At 34.5% G+C, this 14,715-nt stretch overlaps 1 pseudogene; it reads left to right on the top strand.

Moving 5' to 3' along the window:
• Positions 1-278: 278 nt before the first annotated feature.
• Positions 279-711, top strand: LOC116074932 (annotated as a pseudogene).
• Positions 712-14,715: the final 14,004 nt, after the last annotated feature.

Consider the following 14,715-nt stretch of genomic DNA (forward strand, 5'->3'; position numbering starts at 1 on the left):
CCATCATTCTTTCTCTCTCTCTCTCTCTCTCTCTCTCTCTCTCTCTCTCTCTCTCTCTCTCTCTCTCTCTCTCTGAAGTAGAAAGTTGGCTACCTCAACAAGAAAACGAATGCAATTTCAGATGCCCATGCAGTTCTCTTTCTTGAAATAAGCCTGGTACGGACATCACAGAGAGAGAGGATCTTCTTTAAAAGTCTCAGACACTTAAAGCACAACAGAGAAAAGCATCAGGAAAACATTAGCCAAGAATTAGCAATTGTGGGTGCGCCTGGCAGAAGATGGCACTCCCCACGGGAATTAAAGTTCCTCATAACTTTCGCTTGTTGGAAGAACTTGAAGAAGGACAAAAGAGAGTGATGGTATGGTTTGCTGGGTCCTTGAAGATGATGAAGACATAACATTTACAAAGAGGAAAGGCATGATTATTGGGCCACCAAGGACAAACTATGAAAACAGAATATATAGCCTGAAAGTAGAATGTGGATCTAAATACCCACAAGCTCCTCATCAGTTAGATATGTAGCAAAAATTAATATGAATGGAATCAATAATTCCAATGGAATGGTGGATGCACAGAGCATACAAGTATTAGCAAAATGGCAAAATTCCTAGAGCATTAAAATTTTACTTCAAAAGCTAGGATGTCATATAATGCCCCCCCCCAAAATGAAACTTCCACAGCCACCAGAAGGACAGATGTATAACAATTAATTTTAGTGGGTCTCAAACTTGTCTGAAATTAACAAACTTCTACTCATGTTAATGTCTTGATTAAATATCACCAGGCAAAATACCCATACATTAAGTAAAAGAATTGCAGCTGGTAAACATGATCTGGACTGTTGTAAGAATGTTATATATATATAGATATGTAACATATGTAACATATGTAACATATATACATAGATATATGTTACATATATCTAAGAATGTAATACATACACACACACACACACACACACATACCTATTATGTTTTCAGGTAACAAGAAAAGTACAGCATAATTTTTTTTCTCATCTTAAAGCACTGTCATTTAGAGAATTAGACATGAACCTGAAGTACTCAAAATAGAATTCAGATTTTCAAGACAGAAGCATGGCAAAAGAATATCAGCTAGCCATGGGGACATCTATTTTTCTGAAAAGTAAAGTCTCAAGAAGGAAGAACAGAGATGGCATGCTTTATTCATCATATTTAGGGCTTCAGTTGGAATCGTTTAAAATAGCAGATATAATGAATAGTCAACAGTTGTGTTAATTCTTGAAGTGGTGTGGATGCTGAATACTATTAGTATCAAAAATAGGTTCAGGATTGTTTTGACACCTGTATTTATAATAAAAAGATGTTTGGGATTTTGAATTTCTGTTTAAAAGCTGTTCCTGTTTATTAAATGTAACAGACATAATAATCTGCTTACAGTCTTTGTTTAATAAAACATGCTTAGGAGTTTTAAGTGAAGTCAACAAAAAGGAAATAGGTGTATAGATATGTGATTTTGAGATGAAGTTTTGTCTTAAAATGTAAATAAAATGTGGAATGTGTCTTTAAAAACAGAATTACCCCAATCTACCAATAAGTTTAAAACTAGTAGATAGTGCATTTAAAATGAATATATTGTGCTGGAGAAATGTCTCTGTCATTAAAGGCTAGGCTCACAACCAAAAAAAAAAAATTAAGCATGTTGTGTTTGTCTACATAATACTGATATTATATTTTAAATTTTATTGTGGCTTCTTCATGGAAAAATCCATGGTTCTAATACATTTGAATTGTTACTATTTGATAATTATTAAGAAAATTTTCTACAAATAATATAATACCATAGATAATCATCTGTTTAGAAGCATTAACAAAAAAATCCATAGGATCTATAGAGATCATTTTGACAATTACCTGGAGATAATTGAATGTAGAAAAGAAGAATACAAATCAAGGGAAATAGTATTAAATGCAAATCTGAAGGGTTTTCAATATGAAGATATTTAATCCAAAGGGAAGGAGGAGAATTACTTAGAAAGCTTTTATAATAAGAAGTAAAGTTACTTTAGAACCATATCTCATATGATACATTAAAACATTTGATGCTCAAAGACTGAAAATGATTTTATTTCTAACTTCTGGATTCATATACACATATATATGTTAGAAATACATATATTTATACATATTTATGTCTGTATATGTGTGTATACTATGTGTATATATACACATACTATATATATAAATAGTGTACATATACTGCATATATATGAGCATATGTATATATATACTGTATATGAGTATATATAGACATATATTCTATATATACACTTTATATATTTACATACATATAAATATATTCTCACATATACATACATATATATATGATTGATGATTTTATCTTAATTATTACATTTCTAAATTAACTCAGCTTCTGTTATCTTTTTGCAAAAAGTATCAGTGTTACTGCTTCAATTGTAACACTTTTTAAGTAAGATTAATAGTAAAACTTCAATATTGCTAGTGGATATATAACCTGCATTTGTCTTACGTTAACATGAGATGAATATAAGAATTTAAATCACATAGTGATACAAAAACAAATCTCCCATTTTGAACTCAGTAACAAAAACACAGAAATTTTTGTTTTTAGAACCAAAGTTGTTATTTAGATACTATTTTATCAAAACACAGATAATTTAACTTGTGGCAAAAATTGATCTGAACTGTAATCAAATTATTTGTCCAAATTTATAATACTTATGTATAAAACTTGAATGTCAAACTGTTAGTAAGTTAAATTATATTCCACCATCTCAGATTACTGTAGGGTTATTACATAATTGTTTAGATGTACAATATAAACTCACACGTTGATTCTGTTTATTTAAAAAAAAAATCAAGAGGAATTATTTGCTAACAGCTAGCCATAATCATACATAACAGTATTCCAGATAGGAATTAGAGGATACCATTTCTTACTATCTTTTCCTTCATTTTTGCTTTATTATCTAATATCTGAGTGAATTTCACTTTTCATTCTACTCCTTGACATTTCAATGAATTTGAGGAAGTGGAGTGGAATAGTGAGAAATATAAATTTCTTATAGCAGTAATGAATAATTAGTCATAAAGTATATTAGTTTGCCTGGAAAAATAATAACAAAATCAGAGTATTAATAATTTTCATTGTATTGTCATTATTTTTTATAGATTTCCTTAATATCTTTCAACAAAGTTTTGTGAAACATGATATGAAATGTTTTGAACAGACTTTGAGTTTAAATAAATCTGTATACATCAGGCAAGGAATTAACAGCAAAAGTATTCTGTCAGGAAGCTTCTCATTCTAAAATTTTTTTCTGGCCAAACTTCTGGATGCCAAACATACTCTGAATTCATAAACAGCAACATATAGTTGCCATGATGACTGAGCAACTATATAAAGACTTACAAGTCTGAATATATGTAAACCTTCAGAGAAGGGAATAGTTTTTTTCCTTTCACAATATCATTTGGGAGTTATTTGAATTGCTGTTATATTATCTTCTCTATTTTTACTTCTTTATATACTCCTGGTAGATTCCACATTAACATATAAACCTAAACTGACTAAAATAAAACTTCTCTTCTTAATCAAATAAAAGTAAAGGCTTTATTCAATGTTTACTGTATAAGAAAAGAGAATGTTTTTGATTTAGATGTTATTATAATTTTTAAACAGTTGAGTATTTTGTTGGTGGTGGTTGTTTTTGTGTTTGTTTAAAGTACTATTGTTAAATATATCTAATGTAACAAATCTAAGAAGCATTACTTCTTATCTTTCAAAGGTTTTCTTTTACAAATACAAGTTTATTCCCACTTTTTGTGTACCTCACAACATTCATACTGAGTTCTGTTGTCTGAATACTAGAATAATGTTTCACAGTTGTAAAAATTTCAATTATGTTACTAATAGTTTTGTTTTTTCACTGATAAAAATCCAACCATCCTCTTCTGTAATTAGAATCTCATAATTTGTTTACTGCCTTTTGTTATTTCTTTGCTGTTCTAGTTTGCTTTTTGTAGCTATGGTAGAACACTGACCAAAACCAACTTGGGGAGGAAGGAATTATTTGGCTCATTGGGGTAGTGGAGCATTGAAGGGAAACAGAGATGATGGAAACTCAAGGTGTAAAATTGGAGATAGGAATTGAAGCAGAAGGCATATAGAAGTGGTAGCCACTAGATCACTTCCAGACATACATTTAACTATTAGTGCCCAGGCCCAAGCCAGTGAACACAGAGAACACTACCAATCCCAGGAATGGATTACATCTAGTTGAGTCATTAGACAAAGGAATGCAATTGAAGCAATACTCAATGAGAAACTAGAAAAAATAGATAATTAAAACAAAACAAAACAAAAAAACTCAACTGGCAGCATATGCAGGTGAGAATGTGGAGCAAGAGGAATACTCCTCCACTGCTGGTGGGAGTAAAACCTTGTACAAACACTTTGAAATCAATCTTGTGGTTTCTCAGAAATTTGGAAACACTTCTATCTCAAGTACCAGCTATGCCATTCCTGGGTATATACCCAAAAGATGCTCTACCATCCTACAAGGTCACTTGCCCCACTATATTCATAGCAGATTTATTCATAATAGCTAGAAACTGGAAACAACCCAAATGTCCCTCAACCAAAGAATAGATAAAGGACATTTGGTACATTTATGCTATGGGATGCTATGCAGCTATAACAAGAACATCATGAATTTTGCAGACAAATGGATGGAACTAAGAAATATCATCCTGAGTGAGGTAATCCAGACTCAGAAAGACATTTCTGGTATGTACCAACTTATAATAAATTACAGAATAACCATGCTACAATACACAGTCCCAAAGAAACTAAATAACGATGATGTCCCAAGGGAGGATACTTGCAACTCATTCAGAAGGGAAAATAAACCCGAAGTGGATGGAATGAGGGAACTTGGTGGGAGAGGAGGTGGAGAGAGGATCTGCATAGGGATTAGATGTGAAGACAGGAGAGGAGGGAGTGAAAAGGCTGGAAGAGAAGAGAGGGTGGGTAGGGACTACGTTAGGACAAGCCAGAAATTAGGAAGAGGGAGATCTCTGGAGGATATGATGGTAATCATAGCTGAAAATTCTATCAGCAAGGGATATGGAGACTGAAATAGTCACTGCTTATGCCCAGGCAGGACTTCCAGTACATACAAGATATGCAGGGATAAAGATGGAGCAAATACTTAGGGAATTGCCTACTAATGACCGGCCCAAATTGAGACACATCCTATGGAGTGAGCTAACTCCTGACATTATTAAAGATGTTCTGCTATACTGTCAGATAGGAGCCTAGCATAACTGTCATCTGAGAAGCTTCATCCAGCAACTGATGGAAATGGATGCACAGACCCAAAGCCAAACATTATGCAGAGCTCAGGGAATCTTGTGAAAGAATCTGGGAGAAGGACTGAGGGATCTAGAGGTCTCAATGACAGCACAAGAAAACCTACGGACTAAACCAACTTGTGCCCATGGGGCCCAAAAGAAATTCAACCACCAACCAAAGAATGTGCAGGGTCCTAGATTCCCTACATATATGTGCAGAGGTGCTGCTTGGCCTTCTTTGGGTCTCATAACAACTGGTATCGTGGTTGTCTCTGACTATTGTCTGCTTTTGAATCTTTTCACCTACCGGGCTGCCTTGTCTAGCCTCACTGGGAGAGGATACACAGAGTCCTGTTGCAACTTAATGTGCCAAGGCAGGTTGGTTCTTGGAGGGAGAAAGAAGGCTTCTTTGAGGAGAAGGGTAATGAAAAATGGAAAAAGAGGGGTGGTAGGGTGGGACTGGGAAAAAAGGATGTGGTTGCTATGGGGATATAAAGTGAATAATTAAATAAATTAATAATAAAAGAAAATTTCATCTTATAACAGTCAGAATGACTAAAACAAAATGGCAACTGATAACAAATGCTGGAGAAGTTGTGAGGAAAGAGGGAATTTTCATTGACTGCTGATATATTTGAAAACTGCTCTAGCTATTCTGAAAATTGTCGTAGGGAATCTTCAAAATGCTCAAAATAAATTTACACTATGATCCTATTTTTGCCTTCATCAGCATGTGCAAAAGGACTTTTCTTGGAAACATAATTACTTGCTTAATCATGTTCATTGCTGTTTTATTTACAATATCTAGGAAACTGAAACATTATAAATGCCCTCCACCTAACAAATGGTTAATAAAATCTGCATGTATACTATTGAATACTATTAAATGAAATCATGAAGTTTGTAGGTAAATGGAGAGATCTAGAATTTAACATATTGAGTAAAGTAGTTCAGATCCATAAAGACAAATATCACATATTCTCTCATTTGAGGTTTCTAACTTCAAACCTTCAAATATGTCTATCTAACCTGGAGTACTTCATAAACAAGGAAAGTAAAAATGGACCATTGGTAGAGAGGCAATGTAGAGAATAATAGCAGTGACCTGAAGATGTAAATGGGAAATTGGGGAGGTTAATTAGAGCAAGGAATATTAAGTAACACTAAAAATTGTCATAGGGAATCATATTATCTTCTATTAATACATGTAAATATTTACATAAATGAGAATTTTGCAGTAACTATATTTTAAACTTATTAGCATAGCACATTAATAGTTACTATATTAGTGAATATGTGTAGACACAAGGGGAAATGAGAAATGTCCTTAGTTAAAACAAAAGGGAAGAAGAAACTATTGCATAGTCCTGTAGAACTCACTTTACTTTGCTTTATTGATTTTAGGTTCATGGGTGCCTGTGTGTGCACATGCATGAGTATGCATGTGCATATGTCTGTGGATAGACCATAAGGCAATATTACTGTTTATCACTCTGCATATTACATTTTTAAACATGGTCTCTCACTGAATGTGGAGCTAACCATGTTACTTAGATTAGTTGACCAGAGAGGCTAAGTATTCATTGTCTTTTCCTGTCTCTTGTGCCCTAGGGTTTCACACACTCGCTCCCACTCTTTGCTTGTACTTAGGTGCAAGGAATCCAAATTAAGGTCTTCATGGTTCAACAACAAACACTGAGCCAATTCCCTAACCCTCTACTTTAATCATTTCCTACAGTCTTAAATGTATTTACTATCATGTGCCTTCATAACATCCAGCTTCTTTATCTTATGAGTTTGTTTATACAGAATGGACATAATAATTACCCAGTCCAAGAGGAACAACACACAGGAAGTGTTCTACTATCACCATTTCACCATGTAAAGGAAAAATTGAAGCAATGCCTTGTTCTGCCTAGTTATTTTTCACATTTTGTGAATACTGTTTGAACAGTTTCTTTATATGGACATATAACATGCATACTGACAACATATCAAGGATTGGAGGCTAGCTATGGACTAAAATATTCACAAAAAGGCATGTGATTAAAGTACTTGGGTTTTTCATCTTCTTTAGAGTCTCACAATTTACTCTCTGCTGACATTTTAATGGGAAATAACCTAGGGACAGAAAGACCACGTGCTCTCAATTGTTCATAAAGTAGGTAATCTCATAGAAGTCGAAAGCAGAAGTGTGATAATGGTAGCTGGGGAGTGTTGCAAGGGACAGAGCAGGAAGTAGGGTGGGAAAGGTACCAATCAGTCATGATAAACAGGGGAAAGAATATTCCAAATGAGATAACTAGAAATAACAGCAAACTAACTAGAGATAACAGCTACCAGCTGAATATCTAAAACCAAAATCAATAATTTTGAATATTTCACAGTAGTATATTGTATGAGCTTTGCAGAGAGATACATTTATGATGGTGTAAGAACTACATAATAAATATACCCTTCTACAAAAATATCAAAGGACACCATGCTAATACTTCTAATTTTTGTGTTGTATCTTGTGATTTTTTTTTAATGAAATGAAATACTGTGCAAATTGCAGAGTAGCTATTCATATGCTTTTGATTTAAGGATAAGCAGTGAAATTCAACTGAGGACAAAACATTAAAAGATATTAATATACAAAAATAGAATGGGTAAAACTGAAATGAATATTCTTACTGAAAAAAATCCAATATTCTTTTAATAAATAATCAAACTCATCTTGTACATGTATATTATATAAAAAGTAATACATTATTAGATGTGAATCTCTCATGCAGGAGATAGGAGAGTAGTGGAGAAGCCCAGGTAGATTTCAAAGAGCATTTTTGGGAAGGAGTAGGTGCTCAGTGTTCACCATTTGAGCGTGGAGATGATTTCATTGCTGGGTACCTATGACAAGACTAATAAATCTATAATTTTAAAATGTGCCTTTAAATATAAAAACTACAAAAGATTAACCTATAGAAAAAAAACCCAGTGCTCTGAATATTACAATTGCTAAATCTATGTCTAAAATATGGCAAATGTTTAAAATTCCACCACAATTTTTATAAATTTTAAACAATTTTAAGAAATCAGTTGACATAAGCTTACGGCAATAAGAACGAAACAAGAACCCCTGCGTCTGCTGTTTGCTTTTCCTTTCCTTTTAATGTAGAAGCATGTTTTGACTGTTAAAAAACTAACCTACCATTTCTGTATGCTGGCGCTCCTGTTATATTGACACAGAACTCACAAATTGTGTCAATACTGAATTAATTATCCTTACTTCATTTGTCAACTTTTACCTTAATATAATATAGGTAGTTAGAAATTAACTTTTTTGTTAATTTAAAAATTAAACTTAAAGAAAATGGTCCATTATCTACATTGTTAGTAATCTAGCTACTTTGTTAAGGAATAAAATGATGACCATTTCCTGTGATATTTATCCTAAGTGTAATACATGGACTAATACAAGAAATAATACTTTGAAACTTCAGTATTAACACAACAGAAATAATACATTTGAATTAAAATGCAGTGTGTCATTTACTATTTTTACCTTTACTAATTTTCAAGATTTTAGCTACAAATAAAAATCTAAATTAAAAACTGTTTTAAATATTTCAAAATTCAATGAATATAAATTGACTTTCTATAACATAATTCATTATTATTTTTTAATTTTGTTTTCTTAATTTTTTATTATTTAAATGCATTTTATACATCAAACATATTAATAATATTGAGTATTTTGAGAATCAAATAATACATGAAATTTGTTCAACATTTATATTGATATTCTTTCATACCCTAAAAATACCATTAATGAACATTTAATGCTATCCATAATTGAGGATCCTATATCTAATGTTGAATACTAAAATGTTTCAAAACATACAAAATATTTTTTGGTAACTAAGCATAGTAAAAGATCATAAAATATTAAAAATGAATCATTAAGGAGTACATTCAAAAGCCCTTATATGATACCACCTGACATAGTGAGAGAGTATTTAGAATGCATTATATATGTGTGTAAATTGTCTAACTATAAGTTTACTTTAAAAAGATTATCAGTGTTTATAGGAGAGAAATTATTTTATTAGTAAGTATATTTTAAAAATTTCAAAATAGCAAAAACTCTTTGAAGTTAAACATTAAGAAAATGCTAATTTCAAGCTCAGTGAGTAAATTTATCAATATTATTTCCATGTTGTTTGTAGAATGATTTTAATATTTTGAACAGTAAATATTCAACAAGTAGAATAATTATTTTAAAATATATTTTATAGTTATGTCTCCCTTTTCATTTCTGATTTTATTAATTTGAATACTGTCTCAGTGCTCTCTGGTTAGTCTTGCTAAGGGTTTATCTATCTTGTTGACTTTCTCAAAGAACCAGCTCCTGGTTTTTGTTGATTCTTTATATAATTCCTTTTGTTTCTATTTGGTTAATTTCAGTCCTGAGTTTGATTATTTCCTGCCATCTACTCCCCTTGGGTGTATTTGTTTTTTTTGTTGTAGAGCTTTCATGTGTGCTGTCCAGGTACTAGTGTAAGCTCTCTCCAGTTTCTTTTTGGAGGCACTTAGAGCTATATGTTTTCCTTTCACCACTGCTTTCATTATGTCCAATAAGTTTTGTTATGATATATCTTCATTTTCATTAAATTCTAAAAAGCCTTTAATTTTTTTCTTTATGTATTCCTTGACCATATTTTTGTTGGTTTTTAAGACCAGCCTTAGTCCATGGTGATTTGATAGGAGCATGGAATTATTTTAATATTCTTGTATTTGTTGAGGCCTTTTTTGTGACCAATTATAAGGTCAGTTTTGGAGAAGGTACCATGAGGTGCTGAGAAAAATGTATATTCTTTTGTTTTAGGATGAAAAGTTCCATAAATATCTGTTAGATACATTTGATTCATAACTTCAGTTAGTTTCACTGTGTCTCTGTTTAGTTTGTGTTTCCATGATCTGTCCATTGTTGAGAGTGGAGTGTTGAAGTCTCCAACTAATATTGTATGAGGTACAATGTGTGCTTTGGGCTTTAGTAAAGTTTCTTTTGTGAATGTGGGTGCCATTATATTGGAATCATAGATATTTTGGTAGATTTTTCCTTTGATAAGTAGAAAGTGCCCTTCCTTAACTTTTTTGATTACTTTTGGTTGAAAACTGATTTTATTTGTTATTAGAATGGCTACTCCAGCTTGTTTCTTGGGATCATTTGCTTGGAAAATTGTTTTCCAGCCTTTTACTCTGAGGTAGTGTCTGTCTTTGTCACTGAGGTGAGTTTCCTGTATGCAGCAAAATGCTGGGTCTGTTAGTCTATGTCTTTTTATTGGGGAATTGAGTCCACTGATGTTAAGACGTATTAAGGAACTGGGTCTGACTAGCTCCGAGATCACAGAAACAGACAGTTTTTGGGTAGGGTCCAGTATGGAAAGCGAAGGGGACAAAAGTATGTCTGGCTCAAGTACGGTGGCCAAAAAGACTCAAATTTCTTCCACAAAAGGCAAACTCACTATGTCTCATGTGAGGAGACTGCGTTAATACGCAAAGTCCACTTCCTCCCGGATAAGGGAGAAAACTCAAAATGGATCTCATTTAAGTAAGGCAGAGCTTCAAATTAAGCTACAAGAATTAAACAATGAGCTTAGGGAGTTTAAGATGCAGGCAGGCAAAAGGAAGGACAGCTATCTGGAGGCAGGACATTCACCTTTAGAGAGAGCTTTCTGCCAGGCTTGGGAGAGCGGGCAGGACACTTCTGGACACTTTCCCAGTTGTGGAATGGCAAGGTCAGAATGATGATGTGTATAGATATTATCAAGCTTTAGATATCAAAATTATTAAGGATTTAAAAGAAGCAGTTAATCAATATGGGCCTAATGTGCTGTTTACTCAAGCGTTGGTGGATAATATCATAGATTATAATCTTACGCCACAGGATTGGAAAGTTTTGTGTCAAGCCACGCTTCAGGCAGGGGATTACTTGGTTTGGAATTCAGAGTGGCGAGAAGCTAGCAAAAAATTAGCTATGCAGAACACTCAGTAAGGTAATCCAGACTGGAATTTAGATATGCTTCTGGGGGAAGGATAGTATGAAGGGAATATTAAACAGATTGACTACCCTGCTGGGGTGTTTGCCCAAATTGCTATAGCTGCCAGAAAGGCTTGGATGCAGCTACCCACAAGAGGTAAGGGTAGCGGGAGTCTGACCAGAATACAGCAGGGATGAGAGGAAACTTTCCAGAATTCCATGGCTAGGTTACAGCAAGCTGCCAGCAGGATGCCTGGGAGTTCCTATATGGATGGTCCACTTATCATGCAGCTAGCTTTTGAAAACGCCAGTTCGACATGCAGAGCAGTTCTCCTACCGAACAAGGGTCAAATGGATTTATCTGGATATATTCGCCTTTGTGCAGACATTGGGCCTTCGTATAATCAGGGTTTGGCTATTGCAGCAGCATTGCAAGGCACTACCATTCCAGAAATTCTGGTACAGAGGCAAGATAATAAAAGATGCTATTCTTGCAGCAGCATTAACCATTTTAAAAGTGAGGGTCCTAAAAAATCAGGAAGTGCAGAAAGGCTGCAACCAGGTGCTGCACCGAGGATGTGTGCTCGTTGTAAGAAAGGAAAACACTGGACTAGAGAGTGTTAAGTTAAAAAAGTTTTTCAAGATGACTCCTGGTCAAAAAATGAGTCCAGGGGCTGGTCCCGGGCCCCGTTCTTGAAACAAAAGTTAGTGTATGGGGCTAGGCTGCTGACAAGCCAGGAAGATCTGTATCTGAGCTCTTCAGAGCAGCCTCAGGAAGTACAGGAGTGGGCTTGTGGTCTACCTGGCACACAATTATAACCCCAGAGATGGGAGTTAAGATTCTGTCTACTGGAGTTTATGGGCCTCTACCTTCAGAGACTTGGGGCTTTGTAATTGGAAAAGGTAGTGTGATTGTAAATGGATCACAAATTTACCCAGGTGTTATCAATCACGATTATCAGGGAGAAATTAAAATCATGGCATCCTCTCCACGTGGTGTCATTACGGTACCAGCTAACCGAAAAATTGCTCAGCTCATCTTGGTTCCTTTGTATCCGATGTCTTCTAAGGCTGTTACTAACAAGGAATGACAGAGTTGTTCTGGTGCCCCTGAAGTATTTTGGGTACAATCTATTACTAATCAAGACCTAATCTTAAATTAATTATTGAAGGAAAAGGTTTTGAAGGTTGAATAGATACTGGAGCTGATGTCACCATTATCAGAGGGCAAAACTGGCCCTTGACTTGGGCTCTGACTGAATCTATTACTCATCTCCAAGGGATCGGCTATGCCAATAACCCAAAACAAAGCTCTAAGCTTCTAACCTGGAAAAATGAGGAAGGTAATTCAGGGCAAATCCAGTCATATGTCATGTCAAACCTCCCTGTTACTCTGTGGAGGAGAGATCTGTTATCACAGATGCAACTGGTATTGTGCAGCCTAGTGAGCTAGCTAACAAAGAGAGGTCCAAACGAGACATTAGAACATACAGAGGCCATAAGCCTTGTTCTAATAATAAAGGTTTGAAACATTTTTCATGATGGCCACTATCTTGCCTGTGCCCCATGAAGATAAAATTTAGTGGGTGAATAATATTCCAGTGTGGAATATTCTTTATCTCAAGAGAAAATAGAAGCAGCTTCATTGCTAGTGCAGGAGCAATTAGAAGCAGGACATCTGAGGGAATCGAATTCTCCATGGAACACACCTATATTTGTCATCAAGAAGAAGTCAGGTAAATGGAGACTATTACAAGACTTAAGAAAGGTAAATGAAACTATGGTAGTAATAGGAACATTACAAACTGGACTGCCATCCCCAGTGGCAATTCCAAAAGGATTTTACAAGATAGTTATGGATTTAAAGGACTGTTTCTTTACAATTCCTATGCATCCTGAGGATTGTGAGAGATTTGCTTTTAGTGTTCCATCTGTAAATTTTAAGGAACCTATGAAAAGATATCAATGGACAGTTCTTCCTCAAGGCATGGCTAATAGTCCTATGTTATGTCAGAAGTTTGTGGCACAGGTCATTGACCCTATAAGGAAAAAATGGCCAATGATATATATTGCCCACTACACAGGTGATGTCTTAATAGTGGGAAAAATTCCTCAAGAAGTACTTTTATGTTATAGAGACTTACAAGTTGTGTTAAATGAGAGGGGATTGCAGATAGCTACAGAAAAGGTGCAAATTCAGGATCCATATAATTATTTAGGCTTCACTCTTATGGATCAAGCTGTTATTTCTCAAAAGATAGTTATTCGTAGAGACAAATTAAAAACATTAAATAATTTTCAAAAATTATTAGGCGATATCAATTGGCTTTGTCCCTACCTAAAACTTACTACAGGAGAGTTGAAGCCCTTATTTGATATTCTTAAAGGTAGTTCTGATCCAAATTCTCCTAGATTTTTAACTGAAGAAGGAATGCCTGCTTTACAGCAGATAGAAAAAGCTATTGAAAATCAATTTGTTACTTACATAGATTATTCTTTACCTTTGCATTTATCAATTTTCAATACAACTTATGCCTCTACAGCGTTGTTATGGCAGAAGGCACCTCTCATGTGGATTCATTCAAGGGTGTCTCCTAAACGTAATATTGTGCCATATTATGAAGCTGTGGCTCAAATAATTGTGCTTGGTAGGAAACAAGCACTGACTTATTTTGGCAAAGAGCGGATGTTATCATTCAGCCTTTTACTGTGGAGCAAGATTCCTAGTTAAAGCAGGATAGCACAGAATGGTTGCTTGCTCAGATAGAATTTCAAGGAATTATAATCATTATCCCCAGGATAAATTAATAAAGTTCTTAAATGTGCATGAAGTAATTTTTCCAAAAATAACTGCTTGGCAGCCTTTGAATAATGCCCTTGCTGTATTTACTGATGGTTCCTCTAAAGGAAAAGTTGGATATCTCATTAATAATCAACAGGTGGTCATAGAGACTCCTAGTCTCTCAGCTCAATCAGCTGAATTAAAAGCAGTATTAAAGGTGTTTGAGGCTGTACCTGACGCATTTAATCTCTATATAGACAGCTTTTATATAGCCCAATCAGTATCATTACTGGAGACATGTGGTACATTTAATTTCTGCACCACAGCAGGAGCCTTGTTTTCTCCATTACAAAGTATCATTCTTGCACAAAAAAAAATGAGTTTTATATTGGTCATTGCTCATTCAGGCCTACCTGGGCCACTAGACAGAGGCAATGACCTCATTGACAGGGCTTTGGAAGGAGAGGTTTTGTTAGCATCCAGAACCTGCCTGCAGCAGATATGTGGGCGGGTCCACAGACCTGTCACCAGGGCA

This window comes from Mastomys coucha, unplaced genomic scaffold (genome assembly GCF_008632895.1).
Source record: "Mastomys coucha isolate ucsf_1 unplaced genomic scaffold, UCSF_Mcou_1 pScaffold3, whole genome shotgun sequence".
Lineage (NCBI taxonomy): Eukaryota > Metazoa > Chordata > Mammalia > Rodentia > Muridae > Mastomys > Mastomys coucha.